Below are 15,345 nucleotides of genomic sequence, written 5' to 3' on the forward strand. Positions count from 1 at the left end.
AAATGCTCATGTCGCCTTCATCAAATAGGTCTGGTGATTTAAATGAAGGTTGAGCTTAATGATAAAAGTTTTCAAGAGACTGAGAAATATTAAGTACATGTACTAAAAACAAAAAGGTGCAAATCAAAGTAAAGCCTGCCATTATCCTCTTTAAAACAGAGTCAGAGTAGCACTATTGTCAAGGTATGAGAAGGAATAGAAATGCTTTATAAAGTCAATTCTTCACTTCCAAAGGACCTAACGTGACATTCTAGAAGTCTCCACAGTCTTTCACTCATCTAGATTAAAATTGCTCAATTTATATTTTAAAGACTAATGAATCTGAGGACAAAATATTGAAGGTCAGTGTTTAATTGTTTTTCATTGTTGCAAAGTACGTGGGTATAAAGTGTGGCTGAAATCCATGGTCTTGGAGAATAAAAATATATAGAACTTATTTATCACTCTCACAGCATGTCCTGACTTAATCCTACAAATGTCCCAAGAGTAAAACCTCAGTGAATTCCCTTCTGTTCTTAGATATGACATCTTTCCTTCGTAATGAATATTCTCAAATTAGGCTCTAGCTAGTAATTATGTTCCTGATGCAAATATGCAATAAAGAAGAATCCATGCGTGATTAAATTTGGCTCAAGAAGACTACATAAAACCCAAATTTGTTCTTTGCTTTGTTTTTCTTTATCGATTTCTTTCTTTCTCCTCAGTGGAGTCGGCAGATAGATGACACAGAAAGCTGAGAGATGGAGGGCAGAGTCTTGAAGAATGTGGGATTTCCTAATCTTACAGGTCTTTTTTATCTTTAAAATTCTACGAATTTTCTATTTATATAGGGGTTCATTTTTTTCATTATTTCTAATAGTGATCATAATAGTGAGACTAACAAAACTTAGCACTTGTGGGACATTTTTCATCATAAAAATTTATGTTATTCTGACAATTGTTAATATATTAAAAAGCGACTAAGAGCTAATCTGATGCTCAGAGGATTTTTAGGGTAGTGAGACTGTTCTGTGCATAATGGTGGCTACATGTCACTATATGTGTGTCAAAACCCATGGAACTGTACAACACAAAGTGTGACCCTTAAACTAGAGACTGTAGTTCATAACAACGTTTCAATATTGTTCATTCATTGTAACAAACGTATCACACTAATGCAAGGTGTTAATAATAGGGGAAACGGGGCTTGGGAGAGAGGAGAGAGGCAGTGTGGTGGGTGTATGGAGATCTATGTACTATCTGTTCAATTCTCTGTAAATCTAAAACTGTACTTTTAAGAATAAAGTTTTTAAAAATTTTTTTTGTAAGGCACCGACAGGTAAGATAACACTGTAGGGCATCTATTTTGTGCAGAAGGGCAAGGAAGAAGTTGAAATGATTTAAAAAGTTCACCTTGTGAAGGTTTGAATTGTGGTGTGTTTCTGAAGCCTTAGACAAGGGCAGGACATAGAATTTGAGACATGGATGAAATAAAGGAGAAGGAAGACATCAGAGTGATCAGACCTGATCAATTAAATTTAGGACAAATTACTAAATTGGATGGATTTGTTTTTATTTTCTTTGCTTTTTAGAAACCTTACACCTTTCTATGAAAGCCACACGTGCACAGTATCAACAGGTGTGTTTCCTACCGAGCGGCACCTGCTTCTCTCCTTCTGCATCTTCTATTTCCTTTCCCCCTCCTCTCACTACCTCTGACTGATGGTCGCTGTTTCTATCTCCCTTCCTTACTCTCCATCTCTCTTGTTTGTTTCTTTGTTTGTTTCCTTTATCTTTGTGTTTTCTTCCTCCTCTTACACATCAGACTAACCATAACCTTCCTGGTCATTGTTTAGTTCCACTGAAAGATCTCGGTGGTTTCCATCAAGAAATGACAGATCAGTGTTCTGGGAAAATTTTCTCTATTTCAGGTACTTCACACTCAACCTGAAGTAGGAAAATTTCTTGAATGTTGAATCAATTTTTTATATTTTTTTCTTTTTTGAATCCAAATTTCAGAGCTCCTGGTCATATTGGAAAAATTCCTGAAGATGGCTGCCTGGAGTTGAGCCTTAGGAGTTCTTCCTATGGCCATAAAGGGGAATCCTTATTTTGGCCATGGGGCCTCAGGAGAAGCCCTCGTGAGAGAGGAATCTTTGCTAACCCTATGTTGTACTTAGGACTGGCTTCTCCTAAGACAGAGGTTCCTGAACTCCAGTGTGCATTAGAACCGTGTGGAGGTCCCCTACAACACAGAGTGCTGAGCCCATCCCAGAGTTTGTGATCCAGTAGGATGGGGGGACCCGAGAATTTACATCTCTGACCGTTTCCCAGGTGATGCTGCTGACCAGCCACACATTGAGAATCACCGGCTTAGAAACCCTAGGTTTCAAAGGATGCTTTGCTCGAGCAGACAGCCAAAAGTATCAAAATCGTAATCAAGATTCACCAACAACTTGAATGTGTTGGCTTTTGGATCTAGAGGCTCCTGAATTTTCAGGGGCTAAAGCAAACATTACTCTGAGTTCAGGGTTTGTGCCTCTCCTAAGTGTCACACAATTCTTTTGCTTGCTTCCCTTGAGCCCTACCTGGCTAGGAAAGAATATTAAAAACAAAGCCAGCTTTGAGTATTTAATCCTCAGTCAATTAAGATATTTTTGAGTGAGGTTTTTTTGACAGAATAGCCAACTTTATCTACACTATTGGAAACAAATTATTACTGATAACAATGGTTATTTACTAAGGTCCCAATATGTATCAAGCCCTTTACATACTTTTATTTCTTTGCTTCTCAGAACCCTACGGGATCCCAGGTGTGTTTACTCTTTCTCCACAACTCCTCTAAGGAACCCCCCAGAGCACACTCATAATTGATCTCACCATGCCTTCTCTCATTTAATTTAACAGTAGATTAAAATTACAGAAGAAACTTGAAGGGATCTTGAGCCCCAGCAGGAGAAGGTTTAAAGTCTACCCAGGAAAAATGGCTTAATGTTTGTTTCTGAGAAGTTTCCAGGGACAAAGACTCTACAACCTCCAGAAACCAGTTCTGTTGATTATTAATAGCTCTAATCAATGATATACATTAATTGTTTTTTTATTTATTGGTTGATTGTCTGCTATATTACTTTGCCATATAAAATTTTTCTTTGTGTTATTTAAATAATTTTCACTTTATATCCACTTTTTAAATTTAGCCTTCTCTGGACTTCCTCATACATTGAAGATGGTAATTGTCACCTATTAGCATTTTCCTCTTCAGTTTAGATAACCTCAGTTTCTTTACTGTGTTAAAAATATTTAATAAGTATAGTGCTTTTTTTCTCCAGTTCGTCTCTAGGTTCAACTTATTGGGTAGTATAGTGGAAAGATGACTTCAGAGGTCCTGTGTGGTAAAGAATCTTCTCTGTATTGTATTCAATGTGAATGAAATCTCTATTAGTTTTGTGTTCAGTCTAATCTGGAATCTGAACCTTTCCTTCCTTCCTCCCTCTATTGTCTGGAATAGTTAATAGTCCCAGACCTAGAGTTTTGCTTGTGGAAAGTGTTTGTTCTTTATGTTGGTTAGTTGACTTGACGTTTTAACAATTCAATTTATTTAGTAGATATGTGAGTTTCACTATTTTATGTTATTTTTTGTGTCAGTTTCAGTACATTGGTTTTTTATAAAGTGAATTTTGACCTTTGTTGTCTAATTCACAGTCCTAAGTATTTCACAAAATGGTGTATCTCGTTAAGATTTAAGCATTATGTAGAGAATACTTCTTATTTGATTTCTTTTTTTTTTTTAGCAGGAGAAAATAATACCAAGTTTAATAACATGTATACATGGGAGAAACTCAGAAATGAGCAGCTCGTCCCTCTGTCTAAGCTGCCCCCTTAAGTATTGCAGTTAAAGACGAGGAAGGTGTTGGGGGTGGGTAATGGTCTTGGACCTCAGAGGGCAAGAGGTAACTCACATGGAGATAGAAATGCAAATGTTTGCATGACAACTCTTCTCAGAGTCATCTATAGATTATGTGGTCAGGGAGAGATAGAGTTTTTGATAAAAGGGGCTTGGTGCCTTTCCTGTTGTAACCTCTATCCTACATTATCTTTACAGCCATCATGATAATAACTCCTTCCTGAAACAGATCTTTTGTTTTAAATTCTTTAGGCAGTTTGGGCAGGGAAACTCAAATATTCTTCCTGAGTTCTCTGAGTCCTTATTGTCTTCAGTTAGAAATAATCTGCATACCAGAGTGCTGCCTCCTGGGGTAACTTGCCCTGAGCACCATCAGTTCCCTCCTCTGAAACTTCCCAAGAAGTTTCACAATCCTTTTGAAAATTAAAGAAGTTTCATAGTCCAGAAGCTGAGTTGGTAGATTGTTTCATCTCACTGAACACATTTCTTAGTCCTGATAATAGATCAGTTCATTTTAGAAGGTAGTGATGCAGGTGGGCTCTCAAGGTTATGCCTATATTGTGGAAGCAAGCAATCAAGTATTTAATGGAAGCATTTCTATGTAAACGAAAGAAAAACAAGGTTAATGGTTAGAGCAAGTTGTAAAGCAGTTTCTGAGTATAGGGAACAGCTAGTTAAGAAGATTTTTAGATGTCAGCATCAAAGCATCTTTTGCAGTTTAAAATGTCTCTGATGATGTCATCGAGTAATCTCTTAAGTTTATATCAAGTCCATCAGCTTCAGTTTGTAAGGCTTCAGGAAAAAGGGCAGGTTCAGTTTTTAGTGATTCCAAATGAAAATGATGGAAAAAATGAAAAACGTTAGTTTGGACATCTGTAGCCAGATATTTTAGGAGACTATAAGAAATCAGGGTCCAGCCCAGTCAACAGATATAAAACAAAAAGCTTAAAAGACAATTAACAAAACTAGGATCTAATATCTGCAAATTTACACTATAGTTTTTACTGAAATATAATTTTTCTTTCTAAGATCACCCTCATTTTTATCAAATACAGACAAATTAAAACTAAGTAGTTCGCAAATGTCTAGTTCCAATAGTGTTGGCCCAATTATTTACATAATTACAGCAAGAATAACAATTGCTCACATAGGCTCTTTTAAATCTGCTTTGCTGGAACTTTTTATAAGGAATCTCAGATTGAACATTAAAGGCCTCTCCAGGCCAGAAAAGCCAAACCAAGGATTTTGTCATCAGACTTTGCCTGTAATACCTACAGGTTTGGGTGAATTCCTCTCTTCTGAGGTTCCCCCAAAATATTTCGAGGTTCCTTGTGTTTGCCAGATAAGTGACATTCTTTACTTATCCTGGTAAATGCTGCTTGGAATATAAGGTACCAGGCCAATATTTCCACGTGGTTTTCTTCCATAAAGTCCAGTCTTCATTCCTCAAAACCTGTATGGTTATATCGCAAATATGATGTTCCAGTCACAGCCTTGGTAATATAACCGGTGTTTCCAATTGTGTCCTGTTATAAGGAGAACAGATTCTTATTGAACTTATGCAAATTACTATATTGCCATGAAAACAACAATACTCACTTACTAAGGGTTTCCAAATTCGAGGAATCAGATAGAGAGAAAAAGAGAAATATTTCAATTTTACTTACAAAAATGTAATTTACCAAATTGTTATAAGTCATAGCTAGCTCAGGAGAAAAGAGAAAAAGTTTTCCTTAACTCTGAAAAAACAAAACATTAAAAATTCAGCAATACATCAAATGAAAAATCATAAAAATTATAATTATCCTTATCAGTTCATTCAGTCCTGTGTAATCCATTCTTGATCACAATCTTTCTGTTAGCAGCTTCATGAAGTTTTCACTCTTTGCATCAGATTTATGTAATTTCTTACCAGGTTCAGTTTTATGATCAGAAAGTTTGTCAGAAACCTGTACTCCTGTGTAAATGTCAGAGTCCTTTCCATGAATTTTTCTGAAGTCGAAATATTTTGCAAAAGCATTAGAGCAAAGAAATAAGTCTGTAAACAACAAGACATCAAAATGACAATTGACAGAGAAATTTGGTTAATTTTGTGACATACAACACTTTAAAATAATAATAACCAGAATTATGACTGATAATCAGGACAGATCAGAATTTCAGTAATGTTATACAATTTTAAAACACCTATGTCAATAACATTTGCCCACATAATAACACCTAAGCAGACTTATCATCACTTGTCTGACAATGCTTTCCATGTAATTTAACATACTGGATAAGCCTAATAAATTTAGTATCTTTCCCCTTATAGGAAGAGAGCAAATTTCTTTGAGAAGTTCCAGGGCCCTTTGAAAATTCTCAAAGAAAAAAAGTAAAAAAATGACTTTATTTAAGATATGAATTTGGGGGAGCTTGTCAAAAATAGAAAAGGTTAAAGCAAAGAGAGCATTAACAGTCCGAAAACCTTAATAGAGAGACCTCAGTCTTTTGAACACAGGAAATTATTTTAACAGTTTTTTTTTCTGTCTTTTAGGTAGACTTACCCAAAGGTAAAGAAAAATCTTTTATAACCTCTTTATCAAGTTCAAGAATATTATCCTTTTAAGTGAAAGAAGACCAAATTATAATTTTGTACCAGATTCCTTCTGATATTAAAACTCATTTACTTAATTAAATTCATTTCAATCTTAGCCAACTTGACCATACAAAAACTTCTTTTCCAGAATTCCTCTTCCACAAACCTATAACTTTCTTTTTACATTTAGAATTTGTCCCATGTCTTTCTTTTTCCCTCCTAGTACTTGAAGACAAGTTTATCTTTCTTAATCAATCAAATAAAATATTTCCATTCTTTGTTCCTTCTTTATACATCTTACTTTCCTTGTGCACAGACACAATTTTCTTAATATTTAGTAACTTCAATCACATATACTAATTAGAAATTTTAACTCTTAGAAACCCCAATTTGTAAGTAAAAACTAAGTAAACCATTATAAACTTTCTTTTACATTAGTATATTGTGGCTTGGAAAATTTATAAACACTTCATAACTTCTAGAAATATGTTACTTTGTAGTACAATCTTTTAATAAAACACGTTTACCAATAGACCCAAAACACCTTTTAGTTTTCCTGTAACGAAAAGACAAAAGTAGACAAACGTACATTTACCAATCAATGTCTAATATATTATCTTATTTGGAAATGATGTTAGTGAATTTTTATCACAAAATTTAGCAAAACTCTAAAGTTTTAAGTCACCAAAAAGATTTTGGAAGCTGTAACCACCGTAACACATAATTATTATTTAAAGTTCACCCAACATTCATCTTTTTCACAACTATTTAGTTACTTGTTCCCAATAATTATTTAGATTGCCTATAAGACTTCATAAGACATTAGATAAAATTAGCCATCATTTAAATTACTATTTTTGTTAACCAGTTCTGTAATAGAAATAACATCATTTTTTTCTACAAAAGTTCATATAAATTTCATCACCTCTTATACCTTTAAACACAGTTATCATTAAGATTTTTATCAATAGGTCTTGGTCTTCTAATTTTGGACAAGGAAAGCATTCCCAGTCAGACATTTTAAAACATACTGAGGCAAAGTTGATGTAACCTCTTTATATAAAATTAGCTCAAACATTCTAACCTTTATAATCTTATCAACACTTACACTTTTACATGTTCTCAATTCAATTGTAACCTGAGTCAAGGTCTTAAGGCTATTTAAATTTTTCCCTTCCTTTTTCTGGCCTTTTTTACGGACCAATTAAACAATTGTGTCAGAGCTCTCAAAAATATTTTTTTTCCCCCAATTTAGAAGTTTTCTCAATTCAAAGGATCTGTCGTCGGGCCATTGACGTGTAGGATCTTAATTTGTGTATTTATTCCAATAGTGACTCGATCCAATAAATGCCTTTTTAAGGAAAGACCCGGAGGTAACTTTCCACACTTAGAATAAATTTTTACCATGGACGCAAGAGGCGTCCCTGGTGAGAGCGCAGATGATGTAACCCCTATGATCCACAGAATTCACTCCCAAAGATATTCAGAGAAAGTAAAGACCTTCATTGCACGGGCGGTAAGGATGGTGTAGTGAAAACGGTGTCTCCGGTCTCCCACAATAGTGTGGGACGCCTCCAGTCACAGACCCGCTAATCTGTGACACCGGGCAGGCGATATTGGAATGGGATTTTTCCAGCAGTAACAAGCAACGAAGGTTAAGACGACAAAAGCCCTTATGGACTGGGCCCTTTATGACAAACTCCCCTGAGAGCTTGGCACAGCCAGACAATGAGACAGTTCAGAACCCTAGTCTACTCAACTGGCCACCAAGGGGCACCCCGGTAAATGCACCTTCCGTATGATGGAGAACAAGGAGAATATTCTCACTGGTCACAAAGCCAAGTTGTCTCAGGACACAGAACAAGACAGAAGGAAAAACCTCATCCGGTTTTTTTCTTATGGGCACAATGACAGCTTTAGCCACGCCTTAGGTCTCTTGGAGTCAGAATAATACCTGGGAGGGAGGTGCCATGGGGTTGGGGACTGTGTGCTTTACAGAGTACCTCGTCGTTGCATGGACATTTTCTTGCAGTTGGCGGGGGACCTGTGTCATCTACCCTGTTCTGTGACCCAAATTATCCTGTCATGGGAGTCTTCTGAAAGTGGCGAGCGCCCTAATGGCTCTTAACTGCTCGACCCGTGCCCACCAAATTTGCGGCATTTTTGGCTTCCAAAATGCCCTTGGCAATGGCCTTCACTTCATGTGCATATTAACCCACAGCAAAGTTTGTCTAAATAGACGCCAGTCTGGTGAGACCCGCAAACTCACCAGTCTGGGGGGCCAGCCCGGACAGTAAGCTTATAGGGCCTATGCCTGTGTCCTACACTATGGTATTTCCTTCTTATGACACACAATACAAAAGACAAAGACCAAAGAGAAAAACAGAGACTATCTCTGGGAGGAAAATGTATCAAGGTCAAAACCAAGAGTACGCTATCAAATTCACCAGAGTCACTAAAAGCACAAGTAACTAGTTTCCCAAATATTTTCTCCTGCCAATCTAAATTTAGAAAGAGAAAAAATTTCTCACCACTTCCTTCCACCAGACTCCACAGGTAGAGATTCCAGGAGGCTGACGTGGTAAGAAATCTTACATTTTGCCGGCTTTAGTCAGGGGTTCCAGTATTTCATCTGCTGCAGTAATCCATGGAGAAGGCAGTTCTTCCAGCCAGAGAACTCAACTTGCCAACCAGTGTAGCCCCACGTTGGGCACAAAAACTCTTATTTGATTTCTGAAACTGGTGATTTGTGTTTCATTTCTTTTTTTTTCCTTAATCAGTTTTGCTAGTGGTTTATTAACTTTATTAATATTTTTAAAAATAACTTTTAGCCTGATTTGTTTCTTTAATATTTTTCTATTTCATTGATTCTTATCTTTATTATTGTTTCCATTATGTAGTTTTTCCAGTGTGATTTTCTTTTAATTCTTAAGACAGAAGCTGAGATTATGGATTTCCTGTCTTTCTTCCATATTCATACATTCATTTAAGGCTACACACCATTGCCTTCTAAGCACAGATGTAGCTGGTATGTGTTGTCTTCTCTAGTGTATTTCTAAACTCTGTGCTGCAAGCCATGTCGGTCCCATAGGATCTCCAGCCCATGAGCTTGCAACAATGCCAGCCTTCGTGTGTCTCCATCCCTCTGCCTGAAGCTGATATCTTCTGTCCAGTGTCACCCTCTCATATGATTGCAGCCCACGTCTGATCTTTTGTGTTGTCAAGGTTTTCTCTCCCCTCTGTCCATACCACCTCTCAAAAGTCTCCATCCCTTGTTCCTGTAGCCCATGGCAACCCATATGAGTCTCCATTCCATCTCTCTAAAACCCATGTCAGACACCTAATTTCATTCTCTCACATACTTGCAGCGGATATCTTTCCTCGAGTGTCTCTATCTCCTGTGCTCACGTTTGATACCAGACCTCACATGTCTCTCTCACTCCATGTGTCTGCATCCCTTTCCATCCCTGAGTGTGCCTCTCAGCTGTGCTTCAGCCCATGCCAGCTCGTGTTTGTCTGCATTCTCTATGCCTCCAGCCCATCTAGACAACCATTGTTTTCATCTACTGTTCCTCTAGGCCCTGTCTGAACTCGTGTGTTTCCTTACCCTGTGCCTATAGCCCATGTGTTCCTCAAGCATCTTCACCCAGTGTCCCACACTTGGTTGTCATTCACCCAAGGGACACTGGTTCCTCCTAGGTTTTGGTCATTGTGAATAAAGTTGCTTTTTAGATGTTCTTAGGGGGTCTGTGTGTGGATGTATATTTTCACGGTAGTTGGAGAAATACACTGGTGCACAATTGGTGCATCATATAGTGACACTGTACTTAGGTTCACAATAATTAGCAAGATGTCTCCTTAAGAGGTTATACTATGTGTATTCCTATCAGCAATGAATGAGATTTCCTATTGTCCCACATCCACACCAGTAATTGGTATTGTCAGTTTTGAGTTTTTAGCTATTCTACTAGAAGAGTAGAGTATCTTATTGGTGTTTTAATTTGCTTTTTCTTAATGCACAATGGATTTTATTTTCCAATAATTCCTTGTTGATGAGCAATTTATATTTGCTTATTTCCCATGTATATATATATTTTTTGGTAACTTGTCTATTCATATTTTGGTCTATTTATTTTAATTTGGGGAGTTTGTTTTCTTGTTGCAGCGTTTGACTGGTTCTTTGAATAATTTGCATGCAAGGTTTTCGGCAGATATGTGTTTTACAAATGTATTATCTTAGTCAGGAGATTGTATTTCCACTCTGTGAATGCTGTCTTTCCCAGATTGGATAATTTAAATTTAACCAAGTCCACATGATTAATTCTTTTCTTCATGGATTGTGTTTTTTGTGTTGTATATGAAAACAAATCATCAAACTATAAATCATGAATATTTTCTCTTATTTCCCAGCATGAATTTTATAGTTTTGTATTTTATATTTAAGTTGATGAGTGATTTTGAGTACATTTATTTCTAAGGTGCAAAATTTGTGTCTTTGTTCATTTATTTCCTTAGGGTCGTCCTTTTGTATCATCATCATGGTTGATGATGACTAGAGACTAAAACACTAAAGACTAAGAATCTATTATTTTTTATGTTGGAGTGCATTTATTGTTATGACCAAGATCAAGTTGTCTGTACTTGCAGAGGTCTATGTGTGGACTTTCCGTGTTTTTTCATTTACCTCTGTGTCTATTCATTTTAAAATATCACTGTCTCTTGATTATTCTAGTATTGTAAAATAGCACAGTCTCTTGACTTTGTAATTAATCTTGAAATTGAGAAGTGTGAGTTCATCAATTTGTTCTTCATCAGGATTGTCTATCTGACAAAGAAAGTCTGTATGTCTGTGTTATATCCAATGCTGAAAACTAACAAGCTTAAATAAGCTTTTATTTACCAAATATTATTTCATATCATTTTAACTGGAAAAACATTTGGATTTAGAAATAACTTTTCTAAGCACTTACTTCAAGTTAACTGAATAGAGCTCTTAATTTTGACCATACCCTCCAGAGGTAAAATACCGTGCACATATAACATACATGTAGACAGACACATATGAAGAAGAGACAGATGTTGGCGCTGACCCTGTGGCTTAGTGGTTAAGTGCGCAAGCTCCGCTATTGGCGGCCCGGGTTCATATCTCGGGCAGACACTGACGCACCGCTTCTCTGGACATGCTGAGGCTGCGTCCCACATACAGCAACTAGAAGCATGTGCAACTATGACATACAACTATCTACTGGGAGCTTTGGGGAAGAAAAAAAGGAGGAGGAATGGCAATAGATGTTAGCTCAGAGCTGGTTTACCTCAGCAAAAAGAGGAGGATTAGCACGGATGTTAGCTCAGGGCTGATCTCCCTCACAAAAAAAAAAAAGAAAAAAAGAAAACCGGTACTCAATTCTGCCTGTCAGTGGCAGTTTGGTGAGAAACTGAAGAGCCAGATTGTATGTATAACTGAGATCAAATGGTATTTGTCTTTCTCTGTCTCGGTAATTTCACTTAGCATAATGACCTCAAGGTCCATACATGACATTGCAAATGGCAAGATTTTCTCTTTCTTATTGCTGAATAATATTCCATTGTAAATATGTACCACATTTTCTTTCCTTTTTTTTGTGAGGAAGATCAGCCCTGTGCTAACATGTGCCAATCCTCCTCTTTTTGCTGAGGAAGACTGGCCCTGGGCTAACATCCGTACCCATCTTCCTCCACTTTGTATGGGACTCCATCACAACATGGCCTGACAAGTGGTGAGGCAGTGCGCTCCCAGAATCTGAACCCCAGGCTACCACAACAGAACACATGCACTTAACCACTACGCCACCAGGCCGGCCCATACTACATTTTCTTTATCCATTCATCTATTGATGGACATTTAGGTTGTTTCCATATCTTAGCTATATAAATAATGCTGTAATAATCACAGGGGTGCATATATCTTTTCAAGTTAGTGTTTTCATTTTTCTCGGATAAATACACTGAAGTGTATCTATTTTTAATTTTTTCAAGAACCTCCACTATCATTTCCATAGTGGCCGCACCAATTTAAATTCCGATGAACAGCGCACAAGGGTTCCCTTTTCTTCACATCCATGCCAACACTTAGTATCTCTTGTCTCTTTGATGATCACCATCCTTACACGTGTGAGATGATAGCTTTTTGTGGTCTTGATTTGCATTTCCATGATGATTAGTGACATTGATCTCCTTCTCATGTATGTGGTGGCCATTTGGATGTCTTCTTTGGACAGATGTCTACTTAGTCTTTTGCCCATTTTTCGATTTGATTGCTTTTTTCTTATTGGGTTGTATGAGTTCTTTATAAATTTTCTTATGGGTTGTAAAAGTTTTTTATGAATTTTGGATATTTAACCCTTTATCTGATACGTGGTTTGTAAAATTTTTCTCCCAACCTTTTGATTTTATTAGTTGTTTCTTTTGCTGGTCAGAAGCTTTTAAGTTTGATGTAGTCCCATTTGTTGATTTTTTCTTTTGTTGTTTTCGGTTTTGGTGGGCTATCCACAAAATCATTCCCAAGACCAATGTTGGGGAACCTCTTCACCTATGTTTTCTTCTAGAAGTTTTACAGCTTCAGGTCTGAGAATGCACAACAGGCCGGGAGGAGCAATGTCCCTTTTTTTCGCAGCTGAACAGATTCAGTCTCTCATTTCTCTATCAAGCAGTTTTGTTCAGAACTTATAAAAACAATTCTTTCCAATTTTAAGCCAAATTAAAATGGTCAGCCTGCCCGAATCACTCCAAAAGTACCCTCTAGGCTCCTCTGGTCTAGGAAATAACCCCTGGGTTTCTCTTTCCTAGGAATGCTCCCCTGGGGTCCTCTGACCTAGGGTATGTACCGGGACCCCCTTAAGACACCTAGCCTTAAGACTTGAAAACAGCTGAAAGAAACTCTGAACTGTTGACTTACAATAAGGAGGTCCGGGTTTCAGGAGAACTCACCGGGATCACATGAAGAATGCAGTGATCTGGGGGGCCCAATGGGCCCTTATTGGTACCCAATGACAGTTCAGCGTAGATTCTAGGTGGTCTCTGGTAGGTTTCTCTGAAATTCTGCCATGACTACACCAACAAATGTCTACGTCAATAATCCATAATCAATCTATAAATCAAAATTGGAGTGAGTTTATTATGAGCAAACGTTTGAGGACTGTGCCCCTGGGCCTTCTTTTCCTAAGGAAGGAAGGGCACCAAAGAATTGGGGTGTACAGAGCGGTTATATACCATCAAAGAGCATGTATCACATAGGATTGTAATGTCCCTTTTACTATAGCGACAAGATCACCCCTGTCAGATTGCCTGGCCAGAATAGCTATTGATGGACACAGCAGGGAGTAGGTCTGCTATCTCGATGGGCTTGGCTGGATCAGGTCTGTTTTCTCGAACTGGGTGGTCACAGGATGACTGCAGCAACCAAATCCTAGCTTAGGGAGAAATGCTCATCCTTAAGGTAATGTCAATGAGGGGGAAGTTGCATCCTTATCTTTAGGGCATTTACTCTTCTCTTTGGGACACGGGAAAGCTGATACACAATGCAGGAGACAGGCCATTTTGGAAAAACAAATTCTGGCCAAATTAGTTTTACCCCAAATGGCTTCCTCATGCGCTCCAATATATCCTATTGCTTGCCATTTATTTATCAGTTCCTTAGTACTCATTGTGTGTCTGTTATGTATATAGAATATGTAATATCCTGGGGAAAACAGGAGTCATACCATATGGTGCCTGGAGGCAGGGAGCATATAACCCTACTTGGAAAATAACTACATTTCTGAAATGCTAAACAGAAATACAGCAGAGAAAAAGACATGCCTCGATGGTCGAGGAAACGCCACAGCAAAGTTATTAATTGAATGCAAAACAGCGACAATCAGCACAAATGCCAAGAAAGCTCTGGAGACTCAAGTTTGCTCAACTAGCATCTCATAATAAAGCAAAGATTCAGCACTGGTTCTGGAGAGACCTTGATGTGGACATATGGTGATGACATTGAATTCTTCTGGGGAGGATTTTTTAATTTTTTTTTTGTGAGGAAGATCAGCCTTGAGCTAACATCCGTGCTAAAATGAACGACCTGATCAAAACATGGGCAGAGGATATGAAAGACATTTTTCCAAAGAAGTTATACAGATGGCCAACAGGCACATTAAAGTTGTTTAACATCACTAATTATTAGGGAAATGCAAATCAAAACTACAATGAGATATCACCTCATACCCATCAGAATGGCTATTATTAAAAAGGCAAGAAATAACAAATGTTGGAGAGGATGTGGACAAAAGGGAACCCTCATATATTGCTGGTGGGAACGGAAACTGGTGCAGCCACTAGGGAAAAATGATGGAGATTTCTCAAAAAATTAAAAATAAAAATACCATAAGATCCAACTATTCTACCTCTGCATATTTATCCAAAGAATATGAAGTCAGTAATTCAAAAAAATGTATGCACCCTCATGTTCTTCACAGCGTTATTCACAATAGCCAACACTGAGTAGCAACTCAAGTACTTATCAATGGATGAAAGAATAAAGATGTGATATATATACATATTTACCATAAAATACTACTCAGCCATAAAGAAAACAACCTCATGCCATTTGTGACAGTATGGATGGACATTGACGGTATTATACTAAGCGAAACAAGTCAGATAGAGAAAGAAAAATACTGATTGATTTCACTCATATGTGGAAAATAAACAAAAACATAGATAAGGAGTACAGATTATGGTTACCAGAGGGAAAGAGAGAAAGGTGTAAAGGGGCACATATGTATGGTGATAGATGAAAACAAGACTATTGGTGGTGAACATGATCCAGTCTATACAGAACTGAAATATAGTAATGTAGACATGAAAT

At 37.3% G+C, this 15,345-nt stretch overlaps 1 long non-coding RNA gene across 1 annotated transcript in view; it reads left to right on the top strand.

Moving 5' to 3' along the window:
• Nucleotides 1–756: 756 nt before the first annotated feature.
• Nucleotides 757–15,345, top strand: part of LOC131403073 (uncharacterized) — a 141,202-nt gene continuing 126,613 nt past the window's right edge. Inside the window, exon 1 of the long non-coding RNA XR_009219196.1 lies at nucleotides 757–786. This is a non-coding gene — a long non-coding RNA (uncharacterized LOC131403073). The remainder of the gene's footprint in view (nucleotides 787–15,345) is intronic.

Source organism: Diceros bicornis, unplaced genomic scaffold, assembly GCF_020826845.1.
Source record: "Diceros bicornis minor isolate mBicDic1 unplaced genomic scaffold, mDicBic1.mat.cur scaffold_54_ctg1, whole genome shotgun sequence".
Taxonomy (NCBI): Eukaryota; Metazoa; Chordata; class Mammalia; order Perissodactyla; family Rhinocerotidae; genus Diceros; species Diceros bicornis.